We start from the raw sequence: 8,164 nt of genomic DNA on the forward strand, positions 1-8,164 counted from the left end.
GACATTTATGTTGCATTATTGGGAAATTGTATTGAATTGCAATATTGGGAAATTGTATTGAGTGAATTTTATGCTAAGTTCCAAGAAAAAGGCAGTTGAAAGTCAAATTAGTGGTCAAACCGGGTTAGAATGTGCGTTTAGCTGCTTGAAAAGCTGCATTAGGGTCTGTTTGAAGTAATTGTTGGATAAGGAGGATTTTTAATGCGACTTTAGCCGCTTGAAAACCTGCATTTGTGCCCAAATTAGTTTTAAAGCCAATTTTGACTTAGGGTTTCTCATTTTCTTCACACACTTCATTCTTTCCTCTATGGTGGCGATTTTAGGGATGCTTGGAGGCAAGATTAGCGTATCTCACCATGGTGTGGAGGCTTGGAAGAGTTTCATTATGGATATTTTTTTGGTTGGAAGATCTCGTTCTTGAAGAGGTAAGATTTTGGGTATTTTGAGATCTAACTAGGGTTTGTTGTGGATATGATATTTTGGTAGTTATTGGTACCTTCCTAGACTTGGATGGTAATCTTGGGAAGAGTTATGGAATTCTTTGCCTAAGAAGCTAAAACCTTTGTCAATGGAAGCTAAAGATCTGAGTTGGAAACTAGGTCTCACCTAACCTAGCAAGGTGAGTTTAAGTTACTTTGTGAAAATTTTGTACATGTAAAAAATGTCAATTTTGATGTCTTAAGGTGTTTTACTTGATATTTATCGAATGTTTGATTTTTTATGAGATTTACATTTTTGGTACATTTGATTTTATAAAACTTGTAAATGTCTACATTTGGGGTTCTTGGACATCTATATAAACAAATCATAAAAGTGTACTATTTTGATGTTTTATTTCATGAATAAAGATTATTTGGTGTTAATGCACTCTTAGTATCTTTGGTTTACAAACCATTTGGAGAATGCATATTATTCTTTTGTAAGGTTTTTTGGAGATACAAATACTATGGTTTCACTTGAGCAAGACAAATGATGGATTCAAAGTTAATCATACTTTTGGAGCATGTGTTTACGAAAAAGTGGGTTTAATACATTTTATTGCTTATGTTGGCTATTATTTGAGTAGTCAAATAAATGTGGAATCGTTGAGTTGTTTTCGGCTCATTTGAGTTTTGGTGACATTTGTCCATAGTCATATAACTTAGTCGTGTTTGATATTGATGTCCTCATTTTGTAACCAATGCTCGTGTAGGTAATATGATTGTCTCGACATTGTAAAGGTGAATTCTTATGACTCGGACTCCGAGACCATGAATATGGGTTTAACCCTTATACATGAGGGTTAAGTACCATATATTTTTAAGTAGGAAGTTTGAGAGTCCTATCTTGAATGCTAGTTACTAGATACTAAAGGTCGAATATGAACCTTGAAGTTGGAACTCAACTAGAGAACGTGTGAGCACTAAGATTTGGTATCCTTGAGCTGATACTCGGGAGGGAGCGTGTACTAAGGGTGCTGGGACCTATAGGTGACGCCCGGTAGGGGGTGTGCACTAAAGGTATTGAGATCTTGAGGTGACACTTTATATAGTGTGAAGTAAAGTCAACGATCTGAGGTGCATTTCGATAACGTTGATACATGGCCTACTTTTGTGTTCTGCCACAATGGAAACTGGTCTCTCCTGTCAGTAATTTTAGATAGAGTTTATCCATGTTTTTTGTGACGTTTTATGTATGAAGTGTTATCTATGATTTACGGTATTGGGGTATTGAACGTTATCTATATTTTGGTTGTTTTGGATGATAGAGTTTTATCCATGTTTTTAATATTTGGGTATTTGACTTTATTCACGTTTCGAATAAGTATTGGATTTTAGGCACATTTTTTAAGGTGTTTTGATTTGGGGTTTTCATCATGAAATCCGTGAGTTTTGGGAAAGATTTTTTCTTTTATATTTATTATACTTCATTTTGGAAATTGTGATTTAAATGACATCTTTTCAATTTTACCGTTTTATATCAAAAATGAAAATTGTTTGAACTCATTAGGTGTTAAGCCTAAGGGGTTGTTTGGCAGTCGTTGAATGGTTTGATGCAGAATGATTAAGTGGCTCTCATGATGTAATGCAAAATGAAATATAATTATTCAGTAATTATTTACAACGAAATTAGGGCGTTGAATGGTTAAGGAAGGCCATGATACAAAATCATTAAGATGATTTTAGAATCATTAAGAAGTAGACTTTTTTTTTCCAAACAAGATTCACATGTTAACGATTCAGAGGCTGCCTTTTAATGGAACTATTAAGTGGTAAACAAACAACCCCGAACTCTTTTTATTTATCGACATGCTCATCATCAGGCACTTGTTGGGGAATGGTACTAGTGACACCATGATGAGTGGAGTGCTAGTTAGAGGGACGTGAAGAATTTAGCCATTTGAGATCGTCGTCCGTGTTTTAGATACAACTATTGTTGTTGGATTTTAATAACACCCGACCTTAACCTAGACTTTCTATAAGGCTTGGTTGATTATTTATTGATGTTAAATCTAGATTCGCTATTGTGTTCTAAAAGGGATTTGTCGTACGTAATTAGAAAATTTTAAATTAGTCGTGTTTTTTTTTCCAGATTTGAGAGTGTTACAAGAACCAACTACCAAAAAGAAATTTAGTTGTCAAGATTAAATAAAAAAAATTAAGGTATTTTAGAGAGAGAGCCAGTTAGTTACCATTAAATTTCTCAAGTGACTGAGTCATAAGTTCAGATACATCAGTCACCAATATTTCTCTCTCCAACTCTTCGGAACATAACATATTTCAAGAAGAAACATAACAGGTAATCAAGTAAAATTAAGTGTTTTTGTATAAAAAGGGAGGTCTAAATGAAAGGTCTGAAACTCATTTTCACCTCATAATAAAAGTGAGTCCCTAAATCATAGTATTAAATTCATTTCAGCAGAAAACTTACCCAGAAGAAGTATGTCTCCATTTGCTAGTCACCCATTACTAGCGATAATCAGTACATCTAGGAGTTTGGTCGATAAAAAAGATTCAAGGGTGGTGCCTGATAGGTTTGAGCTTGACTTCAAGGGTCAAAAGTACCACGAGGTCTCAAGTTCAAATCCAATGAGGAAAAAAATCCCTTTGTGGCCACGGAGGTTCAAATGCAGCGACTCCGGACTATCTGCAAAGCAAATGGTCGCCCTGAGATGAGATTAGTTGGCTCGTATAGCGACTTGGATATCCAGGTTAATAAAAAAAAAAGGATTAAACACAAATCTAGCACCTAATCTATATATTGGCCTCTTTTTACGTTGAAAACTAAGCTTCTCTTTGACTTCATAGCTAGATTATGGTAATATTTGACGATCATGAAGCATACAATACCTTTTAAATACATATTAATTAATATAGTATAGATATATTACTAATATATTTATCTATGTACAATTGTATACATACAACATTGTTGCACCCACCCCCTCGACAATACATCTCCTATGGCCTCTCTCCATTTCCCTATAGTCACCGCTCCCTAACCAATAACCCTCCCGTCCGTTTTCGTCTTTCGTGAAGAACTAAAATCCTCCCCTTCACTAGAAAACTGAAAATCCTTTTCTTACGTCTCTGTAGAAGACGACCCATCGACTTATATCGCATTTCGAAACATCATCCAACCATTAATCAAGACTTAGACTGATAGCAAAAATAACACACGTAAACGGTGGCACAATAGCAATGCAAGTGTACACCGCTATAGAGTTCCCTTTCTCAAGTAATACAAGGGTAAGTAGAAAAGATCGTTTTCCACAGGTCTACTAAGAATCAAATATTTTTATGAACTTGTGCAAAGTTAGATTTATAATGAAATGTGAATAATCCGACCTCTTCTCTTTGAAAGAAGGGGTGCTTTCGGATCAGTCAATCAATGTCTTAAAATAAAAAACGGGTATGGGTATAAGCTTTCCCCGAGAGTATGATAATAACTTAAATGGTTGATAAAAACGGTGCCAAAATAATCCCATTCAATTTCCCCCCTCTGAAAACTACGTCGTATAGGAACCGATTACGGTTTTCTCATAAAGTTTCCACAAATGCTAACTTTCGGTTTGGTAACCATACTAAGTAGATCTTAATTCCGCCAGTATGGAGAGATTTGCATATCTTTATGACACACCAACTCGACCGACATCTGAATTTTAATCTGTTTATGCAAAAACTCACATCTCTATGCCATTATTGAAGATTTTCTCAAACCTCCTTCCATCATTCAAGCCGTATTTTGGATCCACTATCTCTTGGTCAAAGATCTAATATTAACACTTACAAGTGATCAGCTTGTCTGTGTTGAGTTGAAACTTCAACTCGAACGACCAAACGGAGCAGTTAGCAAAAAGTGGTAACACCCAAGTGTTACATTTCTACTCTTGGGTGTGGCTTATACCCACAACCAAGGGAGGGGATTTAGTTACTGCTCATAAGTAAAAACATATTGCAAGAAAAGGAATACCCGAACATAAATTGCATTAAACGTAAAACTTGCCATTGTGATCAGGTCCCATAGAGCGAACATAAATTAAAATAGATCAGAAATTAAAACTAGCTAGAAAGCAAATAGAAGAGCTAAAGGGTTTTAAGCTGCTTTTTAGTTACAAAAGATATTTTATGATGTCCCAAATGAAATGTCCAAGCTCGCTTTTTATAGGTGAGGAAGAAAGAGAGGGTGAAAATGACATGGAAGAAAGTGATGCATCATTGGTGTCTTTTTCTCCAAGCTTGTCTTATCCTCATTGTCCTCTTGCTCTTCACTTCTATGAAAGCTCCAACAGTGACCAAGCCATAAGCCAACATTCTCTTTCAATATTTTAGCAATGAGTCCTGGAAAGAAGATATTTTTGCAGGTCCAACGACTGCTTACCACAGCGGTGACTCGTCACTATCGCTTAAAATGCCAAACTCTGACTTTTTAGTTATTTCTTAACTTAAGGACTGATTTAGATCAATAATATATTAGGAGGCTCAAATTGGTATTTAGGTTAGTCAAAGGAATAAAAAGAGGCTAAAAAGATGACAAATAACTCTCAAGAAATGAGGGTTATCACATACATAACATGCTAACATCGACAAAATTTCAAAACCATGACCTAGATCTGATGCTTCATTCAACCCTTTTTCTTTGATATTTTTTTAAAAAACCCAAAACAATCTTTTATTTCGAATTTTTTTTTAAATCTTTTATTTCGATTTTTTTTTTTAAATCTTGTTAAAAACCCAAAAAGAATCTTATTAATTTATCACAATAATTTTACATAAAACATACAATTGTTTCGTCTTATAAGCTAAAGTCTTATAAAATGTATTTAACATTCTATAAAATTGATTTTGTTGTAGTGTGTAAAGATTTATTACGAGCGTGGGTAAGTTGGTAATTTCACAAAATTCGTTTATTGTAAAATAGAATTTTTTTTACATAATTACCATTCGGTCCCTATAATAGTATGACCTCCATTGTCCAAATCGAAGACATTATATTGAAGACAATACATTATCATACTTTGCCCTTCTCGTGAAAAAAATATTTAGGCTCAAATTCAGCACTTTTATTGCTTAGATTTTAACCCAATTAGTATGCGCAATGTGTTCAAAACATCCATCCATTAAATCATCTTTTTTTTTCTCAATACTAAAAACGTGTGAATATACATTAACTTTTAAGAGCGATCACATCTCATCTTGCAACTTGACGTTGCAATACCGAAACCAAAACCAGTTAAATAACAACTACGTATACGTAATGAACTTCCATATGCCGATTGATCATTTGCAGCCTTCTTTGAATACCACAATCGAATCTTGAAGTATTCTTTGTATTAAATTTTACCCTTTTGCTTGAAGGAACTTTTTTTTAATTAACCTGGATATCCAACCCGCTATGCAAGCCGACTAATCCCAGGGCAACTACGTGCTTTGCAGATAGCCCGGAGTCACCGCATTTGAACCTTCGTGGCTACAAAGGGATTTTTATTCCTACGTGGATTTGAAGCTGAGACTTTTGACCTTTGGAGGCAAGCTCAAACCAATCAAGCACCACTTTTGTGGTTATTGTAGGAATTTGTATCATATAACATGAGTTCAATATATTGTATTTACCAAAATTTGTTGCACTATAATTGTCAAACGTAAAAGGGATTTCAAAAAATATGTATCTCAATTTTGTCTGAGAAAGTGTTTGTTTCATCAATAGTATTTCTCTCTATATATATAGAGAGAGAGAGAGGGGTTTGATTTATGAAAATGTCATTTTTATATTGCTTAATTTGTAGTCCTCTGAAATAATTTAGTTAACTAATCATACTCAAGCTCATCAAGTATAATACTTCAAAATTGAGGCAAAGATAATGTCATGTATAGATATTTCAATAATATTAACACTATTTTTTCTTTTTAATAAATTGAATCTTATATTGATTTTGAATCCGCAAGGTCTTTAACATATCTTATCTACTAGAGAAATGTTATACAATCCGGTTGTAAATGATATACTACCCGGTTATGCAACTGGTCCTATAAGAGGGCTAGTAATGTCACGGTTATGCTATCTAGTTTGAACAATCGTGTTGTATTTGTCTAATGGAGCCCAATTTTTATTATTCCATCGGGTAGTATTTAATTAGTAAGGGGCGTGAATATTGCTTAATATAACGTACAATTTTTTAATTAACCGACTAGTATTTTTGTGGATATGGCTAATGGTACTGGTTATTTAAGAAAGCCGGTAGTATTAGTGTGTGAAAGTACCACAAAAAATAGCATAAAAAGTCACTAATCAAAGAAGTAGCTGGAGCATCGCATATGATCAGATTGATACCAGAAAATCACAGATTGCAAATAATATGAAAATAAAAATAAATAAACACTCATAATTAGAGTTGGTATACCACAATAATCAACGAAAATGTTGATAAACAAAATAGATATCACTACTAGAAGAAAAGGTATCAACCATGGATGATGGAAATCAGCGGAGGGCGTAATTCGTCGCTAATTAGATATGGATTAGTGACGGATAAACCACAAATATTCTGCCTCGCAGATCTGTCGCTAATTACAACAGAATCCATTAATTTCTCCTTAGAAAATGAAAAAAATAAAATCCACATGTCCGTTGCTAATTATCGACGGGCTTATCTTTTTCTTGTTTTCTCATTTGTATGTGTTTTATGTATACATGTGTATGAGTATATGTTATATGTAATATGTATACATGTATATGTGTTATACATGTGTTATATGTATTTGTTGGTCCATGTTATATGTATGCATGTGTATGTGTACATATGTGTTTTGTGTTATATGTATATACCTGTGCATACACATACATGTTATAGTATATGTATGCATATATGTATGGTGATATATATGAATGTGCGAACTGTATGTCTATGTGTCTATGTGTCCACATGTATACATACATCTATGTGCGTTGGTTGCTAACCACAATCGATCTATGTATATAGTTGTATATATGTGTATATGATAAATCATGGATACATGTATATATGTGTTGTATATATATATACATGCATGTGTATATGTGAATGTATAGGTAATGTGTGTGTTGTTTGGTAACCGTATATGATGTATATATGTGTTATATGTATGTATATATATGCACATGGAGAATCTTTATGGACTCTCTAGGGTTTGCTTGGTGTTGAACGTTTGAAGATGAAGATGTGGATGTGGTTTTCGATTTTGCTTTGGTGATGCTTATGCGATTCTTGTTTTGCTTGGCGTTTTGGTTTGGTTATGCATTCGGTTTGTTGCATCCACGGCTTCCTTGGTTATCGATCTAGGGTTTGTATTGGAGGCGGCCTTCGGTTTCATTCTTAAGGTTGGTTTTCGATTCTCTCTTTTCTTGGTGGCTTTGTTTTGTTGGCTTGTCTTTTTGGCTAGGGATCTTGAATCCGCTTATTTTGGACGTGTGGTATTTTCTCACGGCTAGGGTTTGGGTTTTGCTTGTTCTTTTGTTTCGTTTGCATGCTTTAGGGTTGTTCACGGCTTTCTTGGTTGTCGTCTTCTCCTTGTTTGCATTCCTTTTTTTTTGGCCGTGTAGTGTCTCTCTCACGGCTAGGGTTTCTCGATTGACGGTTGTGGGTTGCATGCTAGGGTTTGAGGCCGTTTGTGTCTTGCTCTCGTTTTGATTTCGGTTTATCGTCCTT

The sequence above is a fragment of the Cynara cardunculus genome, assembly GCF_001531365.2.
Source record: "Cynara cardunculus var. scolymus isolate 2C chromosome LG 14, CcrdV1, whole genome shotgun sequence".
Lineage (NCBI taxonomy): Eukaryota > Viridiplantae > Streptophyta > Magnoliopsida > Asterales > Asteraceae > Cynara > Cynara cardunculus.